Below are 17362 nucleotides of genomic sequence, written 5' to 3'. Positions count from 1 at the left end.
TTCGCGGTCCGGGGGCACAGAAACTGGACCTAAAGGGCACTTTAGCATCGGCGATTAAAGGGGCAGGGGCTCGAGCCCCCCCCGGCCCACCTGTGCACGCCACTGTCTGCTTGTAGTTACATTACACAACATTTACATTGTACTTATTTTTAATGTACAGTAAAGTACAAGGCCACCTAATATAAAGTGGGACCTTTGATCAGATTACAATCTTTGCCAAGGGGGTATAAAAAAAGGTTACGCTTTATTTTAAGGTGTCCTTGTTACAGTGTAATTATACATTTAAATACTGAGTAATACTAATCATCTACATCCACTTACTTTAAATTTAGGATTAGGGTTGGGTTTTGGGTTACTTGCATGTAATTATGAATAATTTATTGTTATTATAATAGTAAGTATGTAAAGTCTAACCTTCAGGACACCTTAATATAAAGTATTACTATTAAAAAAAATGTTAAAACCACCCAAAATTTCTGGCAACCATGCAAAACAATCCAAACATTCTATCAACTGCATAGAAAAAACAATTATTATTATTATTATTATTATTATTATTATTATTATTATTATTATTATTATTATTATTATTATTATAGATCGGAAAGGAAAAATGGTATAAGAAATCTTATTTTGATAGCAGAAATGGCTATTTCTGTTCATACCTGTGATATTTTGATATTATTTGTATATTATTACAGTAATTGGTGTAAGTTTTAGTAACATTATTGTGCTTTTTATTAGTTCTTTTTATATTTTTCAGGCTCTATTCTACACTATTCAACCCTTTTAAATCTAATTTAAGATATTTTAAAGATTTTATTTTAGCTTTATTTCAATAGATGAAAACTAATTTTAATCATTTTAGTTTTAGCCAACAATAAACAAAGTCATAGCAAGGTAGCTTTGACACACCTTTGTGGAAAAGCTTTTAAACATAACTACGCCTATTGATTTAGACAAGACACTTGTTGAAAATATCAGAAACATGATGTAATTGTAATCTGCGGGCATGAACCAACCTGCCAACTACAACCAAACCAGGTTCACAACAGCTAGTTTGACCATCAAAGAATGGCCAGTCCTTTACCTCAAGAACCCAACAGTCAAAAAACATCCAGACCTGCAGTTTTAAAGTGGTATGAGGGAAAAAAAAACGAATTTCTGTCTCCACCAGGCTACTGCAGTCTTCAACAGAACTTTATAAGGGAAACTTCCAAGTGAGATAGGCTTGTTGTAGGGCATCTATAGTATGAGTGGCATGTGCGGCTTTGGTCAACAAAGGTATCTGACAACAACATCTGCATTTCTTCTACCTCTGCCTTTCAAAGAGAACAATACGCATGCTTCAAAAACATTAAATGACAGGAATATGGACGTCAGCAATGACAGTCACACCTATCTAGAGAAAACGAAAGAGAAAAATTAACTGAATTATAGAACACGTATGTCATCAACAAGGTGGTAAACAAAAGCGGACACCAGTGATGTGTCTCTGATTTGTGAGGCAAATTTCCCTGCAAATGCTCTGGCTGGTGAGAGGAAGCAGATGCTTGCGGAGCCATTGTGAACACGTAGAAAGGGCAGGGACGGCGTTGCTGTGGAAACAGGTGAGCAAGCAAGCCAGTTTACCAGCACTGAATCAGCCAGCATGTCGTGCCATGTGAGGCTGACCCATATAGCGGCAGGGATAGGCTGACTGGCAACAACACGCACCCGCCTTCTTGTTAGTGCACATGCTATAGCATGCTTGCATGCACCTCTCGTATTCTTCCATTTTCTATAGAGCTCAAAGAGACAGATAGTAGAGTTGACTAACATTCAAACCCCACTGAGAGTGAATCACAGCTGTATATTAATAGCATGTTTTGTTGTGATTGACTTTTTTTCTGCTTGGGGTTCTAATAAAAAAAAAAATAAATAAATAAATAAATAAATAAATATATGACTAGAAAGAGAAAATAATATGTTAATTTGAAATTTTATATATATATATATATATATATATATATATATATATATATATATATATATATATATATATATACATATATATACATATTTATATAAATATATATATATATATATATATATATATATATTTAAAATATTTTAATACATTAAGGTTTATATATATATATATATATATATATATATACACACAGTATATATATATATATATAAATATATATATATACACACACAGTATATATATATATATATATATATAAAAAATTCAAATTAACATATTATTTTCTCTTCCTAGTCATATATTTAAGCTCCTCTGAACTAATCAAACCCATCAGATATGGTTGAATCTTTAATCTTCTGTTGTGACACAAAATAGGTCCACTTCTTGTTACTGAACTGAATAGAATCAGCACTGAACTGACTTGAATACTACTGGATAATGACACTATTTCCTTTTGTTGCGCTGCTTGAATTGAATTTGTTTCATAATTGATGAACTTTGCAACACTGACACAATTATTGAATCAAATTGAAACACCTCAATACAGTATTTAACTTCTTTCAATTCAGTATTTAACTTCTTTGGAGCTACCTTACAGCTGAAAGAAAATTTATTTAATTTTTTTAATTAAAACTGCTATTTTCATGTTAATTAATGTAAAGCTGCTTTAAAACAATCTATATTGTATAAAGTGACAGTGATGGTAAAGGCCGCTTCAGTTTTGGGTCAGTTTTATTCCAGCAAAACATTGGAAAATACAATACAAGTGTTTTACTATGGTGTGCACGACAGAATATCTTAACGTGAAAATATATTGTATTTATTCATGTTTCATGTGAAAATTTAAAGATGGTGTTTTATGCGCTGTGGTTGGTCAAAGAGCCCATCTCCAAGTCTCTTTATCCTTAGTTATGGCTCAGACCTGAAGCCTTTGGGTTTTTTTTTTTTTTACTTATTGTAAAGAAAGATTCCATGGATGTTAAAGGATTTTCATGGAACATCAGTACCAATAAAGAACCTTTATTAAGATTGTGCTAGATAAAAACTGTTATTTGGACAATAACAAATGTAATAGCATGATTTCCTCAACAATTTCAGGTGTAATTTATAAATATGTCTGTATAAGGTATATTTTTATTCTTTTTTATTTTATTAGAGCATGTTTTACAAGAAAATACTGTTTCAGTTTCAATTACTTAATTTCATGCCATTCGATAAATTTCATGTGTTACTTCGTTGTAATTATATGTGAAAATTACTAGTTGGGAGAAAAAAGTTTCCTACAGTAGTTGCAGGTAAACGCAAAGATTCTCAGGGAATGCAAAAGCACAAAAGCGTTGAAGTATAATATTTCCTCTAATCTCAAAATCATCAATTACCATGTCTGCTTATAGATTCTATAAATTACTAATATAATGGAAAGAACGAAAGCAGCTGGTTCTAATTTCAGCCAGATAGGATGAAATAAAAGCCAAGGAAACAACACCCATTCCAGTTGAAGTTGAAGTTGAGCTTTATTGTCATTCTGCTACATGTGTGGACATACAGTGGAACGAAATGTCGTGCCTCACAGGACCACGTTTCTACATAAATACAGACAACAATGAAGTTAAACAGTAAAACCTATACACAACTAACCTACTGACAGATTTTGACTTTAAATACTATATATAAATGTTTACCTATAAATAAACTAAAAGAAACTAAATACAAACTATACAAATGCTACTCATAAACACTGTACCTATACACACCTAACCTACAGACAGATTTTTAATATGAATATACTATATATAAATGTTTACCTATACATTGACTGAAACGGGGAAAAAATTATATATAGACTGTACGAATGCTTCACATAATACTGTACATGTGCAAAGAGAAACACTGTAAGTCAAGCAGCTGGCTGGGGAATAGTGCAAGATGATTAGTAGTGCACGAGCATGTAAACATATGAGTCTTTGTGTGATTATGTACACACAGCAGTGTGTGTGAAAAGTGTCTAGTGCGCATAGAGGAGAATTTCACACACAAAAAAAAAAGATGTTTCAGGCAGTTTTTCTGTGATATGGTATGGTATGGTTTGGGGGGTGGAGGAGGTGAGATTTCCATATTTCAGCTTGGGGGAAAAAACTGTTGAGCAGTCTGGCGGAGCGGGCTCTGATGCTCCGGTACCATCTTCCTGATGGTAGGAGCTGGAAGAGACTGTGGGAGGGATGGGTGGGGTCCTTCACAATACTGTTGGCTTTGCTGGAGCATCGTATAAGGAAAATGTCCAGGATGGAGGGGAGAGGGGCACTGATGATCTTTGCAGCTGTGTTCACTGTCCTCTGGAGGGTCTTGCAGTCTGCTGCATTACAGTTCCCATACCAGACAGTGATGCAGCTGGTCAGCACACTCTCAATGGTTCCCCTGTAGAATGTGGTGAGGATGTGTGGAGGGAGACTTGCTCTTTTAACCCAGCGGAGTAAGTGTAGGCACTGTTGTGCCTTCTTGGAGAGTGACATGTTGTTGGTGGTCCAGGTGAGATCCTCTGTGATGTGCACCCCCAGGAATTTAGTGCTGCTGACTCTCTCCACAGTCGAGCTCTCGATGGTCAGTGGGGGTGATCATCACAACCTCCTTTGTGTTTACTCACATTGAGGGACAGGTTGTTAGTGCCACATCATTCAGCCAGTTGTGCCACTTCCTCTCTTTAGTGTGTTTCATCGCTGTTGCTGATGAGACCTACCAAAATTGTGTCATCCACAAACTTGATGGTGGTTGGAGCTGAACTTGGCAGTGCAGTCGGGTCAGCAGCGTGAAGAGCAGTGGGCTGAGCACACAGCCTTGTGGGGCACCTGTGCTGAGTGTGGTAGTGCTCGAGGTGTTGTGACCGACACGGACTGACTGAGGTCTTCCAGTTAGAAAGTCCAGGATCCAATTACAGAGGGAATTGTTAAGGCCCAGCAGGTTTAGTTTGTTAATGAGCTGTTGTGGTATTATTGTGCTGAATGCTGAGCTGAAGTCAATGAACATCATTCTGACATAGGAGTCTTTATTTTCTAGGTGGGTAAGAGCCAGGTGGAGGGTGGAGGAGATTGCATCGTCTGTAGAGTGGTTTGGACGGTATGCAAACTGGAGCGGATCAAGTGTGTTGGGGAGGCTGGTTTTGATGTTTTGCATGACTAACCTCTCAAAGCACTTCATCATGATTGGAGTCAACTCTATGGGACGGTAGTCGTTTAGACAGGACACAGGTGATTTCTTAGGTACCGGTATGATTGTTGTAGATTTGAGACATGAGGGGAGCACTGCCTGGCTCAGCGAGGTGTTGAAGATATCTGTTAGGACATCTGTCAGCTGTGCACAGTCTTTCAGTACACGGCCAGGTATGTGGTCGGGTCCCGCAGTCTTGCGTGTGATAATCCTAGATAGGGTCTTCCTTACATCGGCTGGAGACAGACAGAGCACCTGGTCGTTGGGAGGTATGGGCAGTTTTTGTGCAGGTGTGTCATTCTGCATTTCAAACCGTGAATAAAAGTGGTTGAGTGCATCCGGGAGGAATGTGTCGTCATCACAGGCCTATGGCGGGGGACTTGTAGTCTGTTATGGTCTGAATGGCCTGCCACAGGCTCTGTGTGTCTCTGCTGTCTGTGAAGTGATTGTTGATTTTTTGGGCATATGACCGTTTTGCATTTTTGATGCCACAGGACAGATTGGCTCTTGCTGTTTTAAGGGCTGCTATATCTCCTTATCTGAATGCTTCATCTCTTGCCTTTAGCAGCCCACAAACCTCTGCTGTCATCCACGGCTTTTGGTTTGCATGTGTGGTGATGGTCTTGGTGACTGTCACATCATAAATGCACTTCCTGATATAAGCACTCACAGTTTCATTGTACTCCTGCAGGTCTGTGGAGGTGGTTGTAGGTGGCTGCCTCTTTAAACATCATCCAGTCTGTGCACTGAAAGCAGTCCTCCAGTTTTGAGGTAGCATCATCTGGCCAAACTGTGATGAGTTTTTGAACTGGTTTAGCTTGTTTCAGAAGTGGTCTGTATGCTGGAATTAGCATAGCAGAGATGTGAGCGAGAACCCTAGGTGGAGGCGGGGTACAGCCTTGTACGCATTCTTTGTACAGATGTACAGATGAACTAGAAAGATGACAAAACTCTCTCTGTTTGGTGACCTAATTTTAGTGTAACACCCAACAGATACGATCTCACCCCCTACAAAGACCGCCGTGAGCTCGAAACATCCCACACTCTCTTCCTGTTTAACTCAGTTAAACACATCTAGCTTCTGTCACTCTGATATTCTATATTTTTTCCTGCTCTCCTTCTCACCTTTTGTTCCCTCCTGTCCTTCTTTCACATAATATCACCCCATCCTTCAAAAATCATCAGCTTTCCATTGAGCTGGTCTCCATGGCTACAGCTGTTCTACTTCCTTTTAATACCATCATTCTCACATTCAGCTAAACAAGACAATCTCACTTTCAGTGTTTCCTCTTTCTCAATCACTCGCTCGGGTCTTGAGACTTCTCAGACTTCAGGAGTCTTTTGGAGGTTACACAGCTTCATTTCATTCTCCTCCCACTATCAGATTCCAGAAAACTGGTGAATTCTATAAAAGTGAGAGAGAGGCATTGCTGAGAAACAGAGAGATCTAATGAGTCCCGGTGGTCAGAGCTTATGTAACAGCTCTCTGCTGCGTTAGTGCTAGCTTAGAATATTCACATTGCACTTGAGCTGATGCAAGAGTCCAAATCAGTATTCACAGCGAGCAGCGCATGCAGCAGGGCCACACCAGCACACAGCATATATAGAAGTCTCCCAACACTTTCTGACAGCGAGCACACTGCACTTCACACCAGAGAGGAACATTTACAGCATATTAGCAGGAAATGACACCAAATATGACCATATGAGGGTGAGCAGAAAGACCGACAGAGACAGAACAAAAGACAGGCAGATAGAGTACAGTACACAGAGTAATATCTTGAACGATATATAGAAAGACAGAATGATAGACAGAACAACAGACAGACAGACAGACTGACAGATAGATAGATAGATAGATAGATAGATAGATAGATAGATAGATAGATAGATAGATAGATAGATAGATAGATGGACGAAAGGATGGACAGATAGATAGATCTGCATTTTCATCACCTAGTAATTTATCTATTTTTGCTGATAAGTGAAGTGACATACAGCCAAGTATGGTGACCCATACTCAGAATTCGTGCTCTGAATTTAACCCATCCAAAGTGCACACACACAGCAGTGAACACACACACACACCGTGAACACGCACCCAGAACAGTGGGCAGCCATTTATGCTGCGGTGCCCGGGGAGCAGTTGGGGGTTCGGTGCCTTGCTCAAGGGCACCTCACTCTAACCATTAGGCCACCTACACTCAAACCCACAACCTTAGGGTTAGGAGTCAAACTCTCTAACCACTAAGCCACGACTACCCAATAAGTAAGCATGATGAACAGCCGCCAATGTTCACAGCTTCATTAGCACAATGTGTGTATATATAATGTGTGAGCACTTTGAGAAGTTATAATAAAATGTGTCAAAATGCTACAAGCAGCTTAGAATGTGTGCAAGTTCCTCAAAAAAAAACCACATTGCACATACAACAAAAAAAAATAAAAAAAAAAACAAAAAAAAAAAACAAAAAAAAATACACTAACTTACGGAAGTTTAAGCGGCCATGCATTATTTATTTTTTTCCTTCTTGTTTTCTCGTTATAACGACTTTATTTTCTCGTGATCTCGACATAACGAGTTGTTCAACTAATAACTAATCAACTTTCTCACTATCTCGACACAACCAGAGTTGTTTTCTCACTACCAAAACTTAATTTTATCTCAACACAAACACAATTACATTTAAAACAAACAATGATTGATCTACATCTAACTGTTACTATAGTTACGAACTTAACTTTGACAGGCATCTGATGGACAACAAGATGCTCTTACTGTAGCCTATCCACCATTTTCCTCAATGCGGAAGTAAGCCTATGGGTGAAACTTCCATTTCATTAGCCGCTATAGGTAAATAACGAGAATAATACCGTGCAGTAAACGGTAAAACTGTTTGCAGTACAAATCAGTGTGTTCTTAATTAAGATAACAGATTAAAATAATATGATAGGACACATCAATATCAAGCAGTAAAATGAACTCTTTTGTACATCTAAAAATAGCTGGACGCAAATGAGACCGGCAGCTAGACCCATTAAATTTACAAATGGCGGCGCCCATTTTTACATCAGGAAAAAGTTGGATATTTCAGCAAATTTTGCTTCGCCTAGGTAATAACTACCTCAAAGAAGCACAAATAAAGATATAGGTGCAAACAGAATACTACGGAAGTTCTAAGCGGCCATGCATTATAATTTTTTTCCTTCTTGTTTTCTCGTTATAACGACTTAATTTTCTTGTTATCTCGACATAACGAAAGTTGTTCTCTAAGAAGTTACAATACTGCGCCAACAGGTGGCACTATAGACCTGAATATAACTGATGGGGTGTTACTGAACACGTTTGAGATAGAATAGGACCTTCCTCGTGATCGCTAAAATTTGTGCAGTATTGTTCATTATTGACATTTAATTAATTCATAAAAGTTAAATGCTTGAATCAATATGACTATTTTGTGTATTGAGTTCTTGCTAGATGCATGAGTTTCACCAACGCGTTCTGTGTCATAAAATAACTGCTTATCAAAACCAAGGTTGATGTCACTGTATTCTGTTTGCACCTATATCTTTATTTGTGCTTCATGGAGGAAGCTAATAAAAATTCGAAGAAAAATATACTCAAAAATAAGCCACAGTAAGAGCGTCTGGTTGTCCATCAGATGCCTGTCAATGTTTGTTACTATAGTAACAGCTAGATCAAACAATCATTGTTAAAAAACTGTCATTGTGTTGAGATAACAAGACAATTAAGTCATTATAACGAGAAAACAACTTTTGTTATGTCGATATAACGAGAAAATTAAGTCGTTATAATGAGAAAAGAACTTATGTCGAGATCACAAGAAAATTAAGTCATTATAATGAGAAAACAATAAGGAAAAAAATAAATAATGCATGGCCGCTTAGAACTTCCGTAGAATACAGTGACGTCAACCTTGGTTTTGATAAGCAGTTATTTTATGACACGTTGGAACGCATTGGTGAAACTCATGCATCTAGCAAGAACACAAAATAGTCATACTGATTTGAGCATTTAACATTTATGAATGAATTAAATGTCAATAATGAACAATACTGCACAAATTATAGCGATCACGAGGAAGGTCCTATTCTATCCCAAACGCGTTCAGTAAAGTGGATATACAGTATACAACACCCCATCAGTTATATTCAGGTCTATAGTGCCACCTGTTGGCGCAGTTTTGTAACTTCTTAGAGAACAACTTTTGCTATGTCGAGATAATGAGAAAAATAAGTTGTTATAACGAGAAAACAACTTTCGTTATGTCGAGATAACAAGAAAATTAAGTCGTTATAACGAGAAAACAACTTTCGTTATGTCAAGATAACAAGAAAATTAAGTCGTTATAACGAGAAAACAACTTTCTTTATGTCGAGATAACAAGAAAATTTAGTCGTTATAATGAGAAAACAAGAAGGAAAAAAATTATAATGCATGGCTGCTGAGAACTTCTGTACATTCTAAATATCACACCAGTGTAAAAAGGAACCTATAGAGGAAGAGATGGGTCTGAAAAAAAACTTTGTGTCTGTGCAGAACTTATGCTTATCATTCTCCTTCTCTGTAGAGCTCCAGTGTTTATTGCAGTAAAAGAATACAAGATAGATCTTACCCTAAGGAACCGAGAATCACAGCAGAGATACAGAAAAAATGCAACAGCAACATCAGAGAGAAACAAAACACTACATATTATAAATAATAAAATGGTGAGACAAAAGGATGCCGTTAACGGAAATGTGCAGGATGTATGAGATGATGCTACTGTTGTCACGGTTTATGAATTCGCTGTCTCTCTCTCGTCCTGTGTAGTGTGTGGGTGTGTGTCTGTGGGCGTGGTATGTGATCACTGCTGATCAGCAGCACCAGCTGCTATCTATTGTGTGTACCTTTTTAAGTGCAGTAACTGGTGTCTCATGTTGTCAGATCGTTGTGGTTTTCCGGCATGTTCCCTTCTGTTTCCCGTGCTGTTTGTGGATCATGGATTCCTTCTGTGTTCTTCGTCGTATTTACCTCCACCCTGCAATGGGATTACAAGCACCGTCACCTGGGATACAGCACTGGATCACCGAGGATCTTCACTGGTAGTCCACCGAAGTCCCTGCGTCACCCACCATCAGAGTTTGTGATCGTCTCGACCTGCCATCTGTGTTGTAGATTTCCTGTGTTGTTTTTTCCATCTGACCGCTGTTATTTACCTTGCCAATAAAGCGCTTTGCTTTTGCATTCTGCTCCTGTCTTCGTTACAGAACTATCTGACCACATCATGGATGCAGCAGGCGCAACCAGCTGGGACAATTTTGCCTCTTGCAGCATAGCGAGGATGGATCAACAGGAAGAGAGTACACAGGAACACAAGTTGGGCAATCCAAGCTCTTGTGGCGCAGGTGTCCGAGTTCACCCAACAACTCCAACACCTGAGAAACCCCGCTGCACCACCCCCACTGCCAGTTCTGCCAGTTCCACCCGAGCCGCCTCATCAGCGTGAGCCCCGCTTACCCACACCGGTAGGGTACTCAGGTGAGCCCGAGTATTGCAGAGCATTCCTTACCCGTTGCTCGATGTACTTCTCATTGCAGCCGCAGACGTTTCGTCAGGAACGGACCAAGGTGGCATATGTTCTCACTCTTCTTTTGGGCAAGGCGGCTCTTTGGGGAAAGGCGGTGTGGGGCAATCAAGGACATGAAGAGGGTTTTCGATCGTGCGGTGGCGGGTAGGGAGGCGGCCAGACTACTCACCGATCTCTGCCAGGGGGAGCACTCAATGTCAGAGTATTCCATCCAGTTCCGCACCCTGGCCGCAGAGTGCCATTGGAACGACGAGGCGCAGTGGGACCGGTTCCTGCATGGGTTGGCTGACCGTGTCCAGAAGGAGATTTACATGCTGGACCTTCCTCCCAAGCTAAATGGACTCATCGAACTGGCACTAAGAGTTGATGCACGCCTAAGTAGAATGGGCCGGTTTCAGCAGAGTCATCAGTTTTGCGGCGCGAAGGACCCACGCACCGGCAGAGGGGACACGGTCAGCCCCGTCTCCAATCCCGAGCCTATGCAGGTGGGTAGAGCTCGGATTTCCCGGGAGGAGAGGGAGAGGTGGAGATCCCAAAGACTTGGCCTATACTGCGGCAAAACAGGCCACTTCATCCACTCCTGCCCGGTAAAAGATCAGGCCCGGTAGTAACTATGAGGCTACTATCAGGTGGGATCTCCGCCGAGAGCCCTCATCTACACTCCTTCCAGTAAGACTAAGGTGGGCAACCCACACGCACGACACCAAGGCTTTACTGGACTCTGGGGCGGAAGGTAACTTTTTGGACTTTAGACTGGCACAACAAATTCAGATTCCCATTTTTCCCCTCACACACGAGATATCTGTCAATGCTCTCAATGGACAGCAACTCCCCAACATTTCTCACGTTACTGGATCCATCACCCTCATTACATCTGGCAACCACTCTGAAATCATAACATTCCTCCTCATGGACTCACCACTGGCACCTCTAGTACTGGGTCACCCCTGGCTCACTCAGCACAATCCCACAGTCGATTGAAGCCACAATTCTGTGTCTGGTTGGAGTAACATGTGTCATAAGTCTTGTCTTGTGTCTGCGTGTTCATCTGTGCCCATTGCTGTGTTTCAGGAGAAGGCAGTGCGTTCGAGCGGTTACAGGGAGCATCCATTTTCACAAAATTGGATTTATGTAACGCTTATAATTTGGTTCGCATAGGGGAGGGTGATGAATGGAAGGCTGGGTTTAATACCCCTAGGGGGCACTTTGAATACTTGGTCATGCCGTTTGGGCTGTCCAACTCCCCAGCAGTCTTCCAAGCACTCGTCAATGACGTGCTGAGAGATATGGTTGACCAGTTCATATATGTTTACCTGGATGACATATTGATTTTTTCATCTTCTATCCAGGATCACGATCAGCACGTCAGATGAGTGCTTCAGAGGTTGCTAGAGAATGGGCTTTTTGTCAAGGCGGAGAAATGCGTTTTTCATGCACAGTCTGTTCCTTTCCTAAGGTACATCGTCTCGTCTGAGGGAGTGCGTATGGATCCTGACAAAGTTAAGGCTGTGATAGATTGGCCATGTCCAGATTCCCATAAGGCCCTACAGAGGTTTTTGGGGTTTGCCAATTTCTATCAGCGTTTCATTCGCAACTTCAGCCAACTAGACGCACCTCTGACTGCCTTGACCTCTCCCAGAACGACGTTCAGGTGGTCCGATACAGCCGAGGCTGTATTTGCCAAACTTAAGAGACGCTTCGTTTTGGCTCCCATCCTCGTTGCCCCTGATCCATCGCGTCAGTTCATGGTGGAGGTCAACGCATCAGAGGTGGGGGTAGGAGCAGTTCTTTCCCAACGTTCTTCCACAGATGACAAGATGCATCCTTGCGTGTTTTTTTTCTCATCGTTTGTCACCTGCCGAATGTAACTATGACATTGGTAACAGAGAGTTGTTGGCAGTCATGTTAGTGCTGGAGGAATGGCGACACTGGTTAGAAGGGTCAGGGGTACCTTTTATTGTATGGACTGATCACAAGGACCTAGAATATATCAAAACAGCCAAAAGACTCAACTCTAGGCAGGCTCGGTGGGCACTTTTTTTTGGAGGTTTAGATTTTTCTCTGTCGTACCGCCCGGGTTCCAAAAACATCAAACCCGACTCTTTATCTCGAATTTTAAAACGATCGGAACACCTGTCCACTCCCAAGTGTATTTTACCCGAGACCCTAATTGTCTCCACTCTCAGGTGGGAGATCGAATCGAAGGTCATGTCGGCCTTAGAGGGGGTAACACCTCTGCCCGATTGCCCACCGAATCGGTTGTTTGTGCCAGAGGGGTATCGGTCTGACGTAGTTCAGTGGGGCCATTGTTCCAGCATAGCATGTCATCCAGGGGTCAGCCGCACCAGTTTTTTGGTAAAGAAAAAGATTCTGGTGGCCAGTAATGGCTTGCGACATCCGCAGTTTTGTCTTGGCTTGCTCGGTTGTGCCAGTGATAAAACTTCCAATCGACCCCCAGATGGGTTACTTCAACCATTGTCAGTCCCTTCGAGACCCTGGTCTCACATCGCTCTAAATTTTATTACCGCCCTCCCACCCTCCCAGGGCAAGACGAACGTTTTGACCGTCGTGGACCGGTTCTCGAAGGCGGCTCATTTTATTCCCTTGCCTAAATTACCCTCTGCCAAAGAGATAGCGGTAACTGTTATAGATCTCGTCTTTCGTTTACATGGCCTCCCGATGGATATGGTTTCTGACAGGGGTCCCCAATTTGTTTCCAAATTTTGGCAAGAGTTTTGTAAATTACTGGGGGCGAGTGTAAGTTTATCTTCGGGGTTTCATCCCCAAAGCAATGGACAAACCGAGAAAGCCAACCAGGATTTGGAGAAAGTGTTGCGATGTTTGATTTCCAAGAATCCTTCATCCTGGAATCAACAACTCTTGATGGTGGAGTACGGCCCCAATTCGTTACCAGTGTCATCCACGGGCCTATCTCCATTCGAATGTAGCTTAGGTTACCAGCCACCAATTTTTTCTAGTATGGAATCCGAAGTCGTGGTCCCCTCCGCTCTCGCCTTCATCTAGAGGTGCCGTCACACCTGGACCAGAACCCGTGAGACTCTGCTCCAGGTGGGGGCGCCCACCAAGGCTAAGGCCGATTGCCACCGGTTGAAGCCTCCCGTATACATCGTTGGTCAAAAAGTGTGGCTTTCTACCAAGAACATTCCTTTCCGATCCGTATCTAACAAGTTAGCCCCCAAATTTATTGGCCCGTTCACTGTCACCAAGATCATTAGTCCGGTGGCAGTCCGCCTCAAACTTTCTCCTGCGTACAGAAGGATTCATCCCGCCTTCCTAAAGCCTGTGTCTAAAATAAAGTCTAAAATAAAGCCTGTGTTTCATGCACGCATTAACCCACCGGTCCCGGTTCCTCCCCCGCCGCGTCTCGTAGATGGGGAACCAACTTATTCGGTTAACCATATTCTGGATTCGAGATGGAGGGGATGCGGATTCCAATACTTGGTGGACTGGGAGGGTGACGGTCCAGAGGAGAGAAGTTGGGTTCCTGCTAGGGACATTCTAGATTACCCCCTGATCTGTGATTGCAATTGACAGGTAAGTCCAGGAGGCGTTCCTAAGGGAGGGGGTACTGTCACAGTTTATGAATTCGCTGTCTCTCTCTCGTCCTGTTGTGACGACTGGGTGAAGGAGAAGCTGGAAACAAGTGCGAGTATGAACAATTTAATGAAAACCAAACAAAACAAACAAGAATACAAACAACGCTGGGAAGACGACAATCCAAGATGGTGGGAGACGTTGAGTAATCCAGATGGTGATGGTGAGTTGGCAGCAGGAGAGGATGGCACAGGAACTGCGGGGAATCAAGCCGAAGGTAAGTGGTGATGCTTGTGATGGTGCGATGAGTGGATGAGGTTCCGGGGGAAGACACGGACATCCAACGCAGAAACAACACAGAAGCAAAGAAACAGTTACCAAACATGAAAAAACGCTCTCACAAACACAATACGTGAGACAAGCCATTATATAGGGAGAGAGTGATGAGTGACAGCTGCTGCTGATGACAATTAACGGAGACGCCCACTAGCTAATCAGTGCAGACGCAAAATACACAGACTTCACCACAAAGTGCAAAACCCAGAGATCACGGTTTTCCAACCATGACACCTGTGTAGTGTGTGGGTGTGTGTCTGTGGGCGTGGTCTGTGATCACTGCTGATCAGCAGCACCAGCTGCTACCTATTGTGTGTGCCTTTTTAAGTGCAGTAACTGGTGTCTCATGTTGTCAGATCGTTGTGGTTCTCTGGCGTGTTCCCTTCTGTTTCCCGTGCTGTTTGTGGATTCCTTCTCTGTTCTTCGTCGTGTTACGATTACGAGCACCGTCACCTGGGATACAGCACCGGATCACTGAGGATCTTCACTGGTTGCCCACCGAAGTCCCTGCGTCACCACCATCAGAGTTTGTTATCGTCTCGACCTTCCATCTGTATTGTGGATTTCCTGTGTTGTTTTTTCCGTCTGACCGCTGTTATTTACCTTGCCAATAAAGCGCTTTGCTTTTGCATCCTGCTCCTGTCTTCATTACAGCTGTATAACATACAAATGACTAGGGTTGGTAAGACTGTGTTTAATGTTCTTGAAATAAGTCTCTCATGCTTACCAAGGAGCATTTAAATGATCATAAAAAACAGTAATATTGTGACGTATTATTGCAACCAAAAGAACTGTTTATATATGTTTTAATATAATCAATATTTAATATATTTTAAAATATAATTTATTCCTGTGATGTAATGCGCACGCACACACACACGTATATAAACATATGACAAATAAATAAAGGAATATTGCTGGATTAGTACCAGGGAGAGACCAAAAATAACAATAAAATAAAATAAAAGTTAAAAATCAGCTTTAGTGGGTCAATAGAGTTACTTTCCAGCTGAGTGCAAAATTAATGCATATATTACAGTTTTTCTGTCGCTTTGGTGCATTTCTCAAATCAGAAATTAAATTCTCAAAACTACTTGTACAACCTCCACATCATCTAGTCATTTATACTCATCATAAAACCAGTTTCTCATTCTTTTGAACAAGTTGCAATTGCTTTTGTACATTCATGCAACTGATTATGCACATTTATCTGCAATTTCCTACATTATCAGTTGCTAATGTCATGTTGCTCAAAATTTATTATATAGTTTTCTGTGCAATAGTCTTACCCCTCAAAACATCTAGTCTTTAGTTCATTGTATAAGTCATTAAATGCAAAATGGTTCATCTAGTTGTCATAAACTGCCAAGCACATTTATTTATTTATTTATTTAAAAAAATGTACACATTATTATTAGGCTTTTTGTAAATTGTGCAAGTGAATCTTGACCAATGAAGACAATGTAGATCAACCAATGATAACCCATTTCTCTGAAATAGCTCAAAGGTTCATTTCATGAATCTTCAGTTGGAAAGCATATACTATATAGACAGAGGACAACACGAGTTACAAATTCTGACAATGGACTTATTTTTTTATTTTCATCTTTGTGCGCATATTTCTTTTTCCTTTTCTATACCACAATGCATTGTAAAGGGTTTTTTTTTCTTTTTTTTTCTTTTGGTCAGACCACTAGTAAAAGTGTAACTGGGAATTATATCTAGTCTCTTTCAATCAATATCCCACATACAGTAATGTGTAAATTTGTACTTTTGAACTGGATATATGGCATACATAAGCATATGGCATACTGTTCAGTACAGTAACTGTCATCCAAAATGTTGCCATAGTTTACATCAGTACATCAGTTATATTGACAACATGACTAAGCATTTTATCTTGTTTGTGAATAATGACACAAGGATTTTTTATTCTGATGGCACTGATATGTTCATTGGCATAAATACTTGCTTTTGAGAGATGAACTAAAGATTTTGAGTAAGTTACAGGCTTTTGCAGGTAATCTATTTTGTGGTGCTGTTTGTACGAATTGTTTTGAGAAATGCAAATACTTCTTTGCAAATATTAAGGACGAATCAAGAAATGCACCAAAGCGACTGAGAAAAACTGTAATGCTTATATATGTCTGCAAAATACCTCAAAAAGTAGTAAAGTTTGATTGAATATTTTAAATGATTTGATATAGGTAGGGTTATGTAGGCTACCTGATTTTCCATCATAAGTGTTCAGCTGACCTACTTCAGATGTTCCATCAAGGACAAAAAGATGCCACTCAGTATAGACCATTCCTGAAAGAGAGAAATCGGTCATTCATTTTCACCTTCTTTAAAATCACAGAGACCCCAGACTCTGACCCTGGACTGTGTTGTAATTATTGGCTGCTTTTTCCCCCAAGCACTTTTCTAAAGATGCGAAGAAAAGCAATTTTGGGAGAGAATAAAAAGAATGGTTTGGAAAAAAAACTGCTCTGATTCAGTACATTCAAACTAGAATGTGGCACACAGACAAAGAAAGAAAACAGGGAGAGAAAGACCAGAGAAAGAAACAATTTACAGTAGAAAAGAAAGACACAAAGATGTACTGTGTTCGAGGTTGATGTGAATAAACCTTACTGTCATTCTTCATCCGGCCAGCAGGCGCCAGTGTCCGGATTCTCACCTGTGTTATTTTAGCAGCATTGAGATA

Source organism: Cyprinus carpio, chromosome B2, assembly GCF_018340385.1.
Source record: "Cyprinus carpio isolate SPL01 chromosome B2, ASM1834038v1, whole genome shotgun sequence".
Taxonomy (NCBI): Eukaryota; Metazoa; Chordata; class Actinopteri; order Cypriniformes; family Cyprinidae; genus Cyprinus; species Cyprinus carpio.
Note: the sequence above shows the minus strand (reverse complement) of the source record.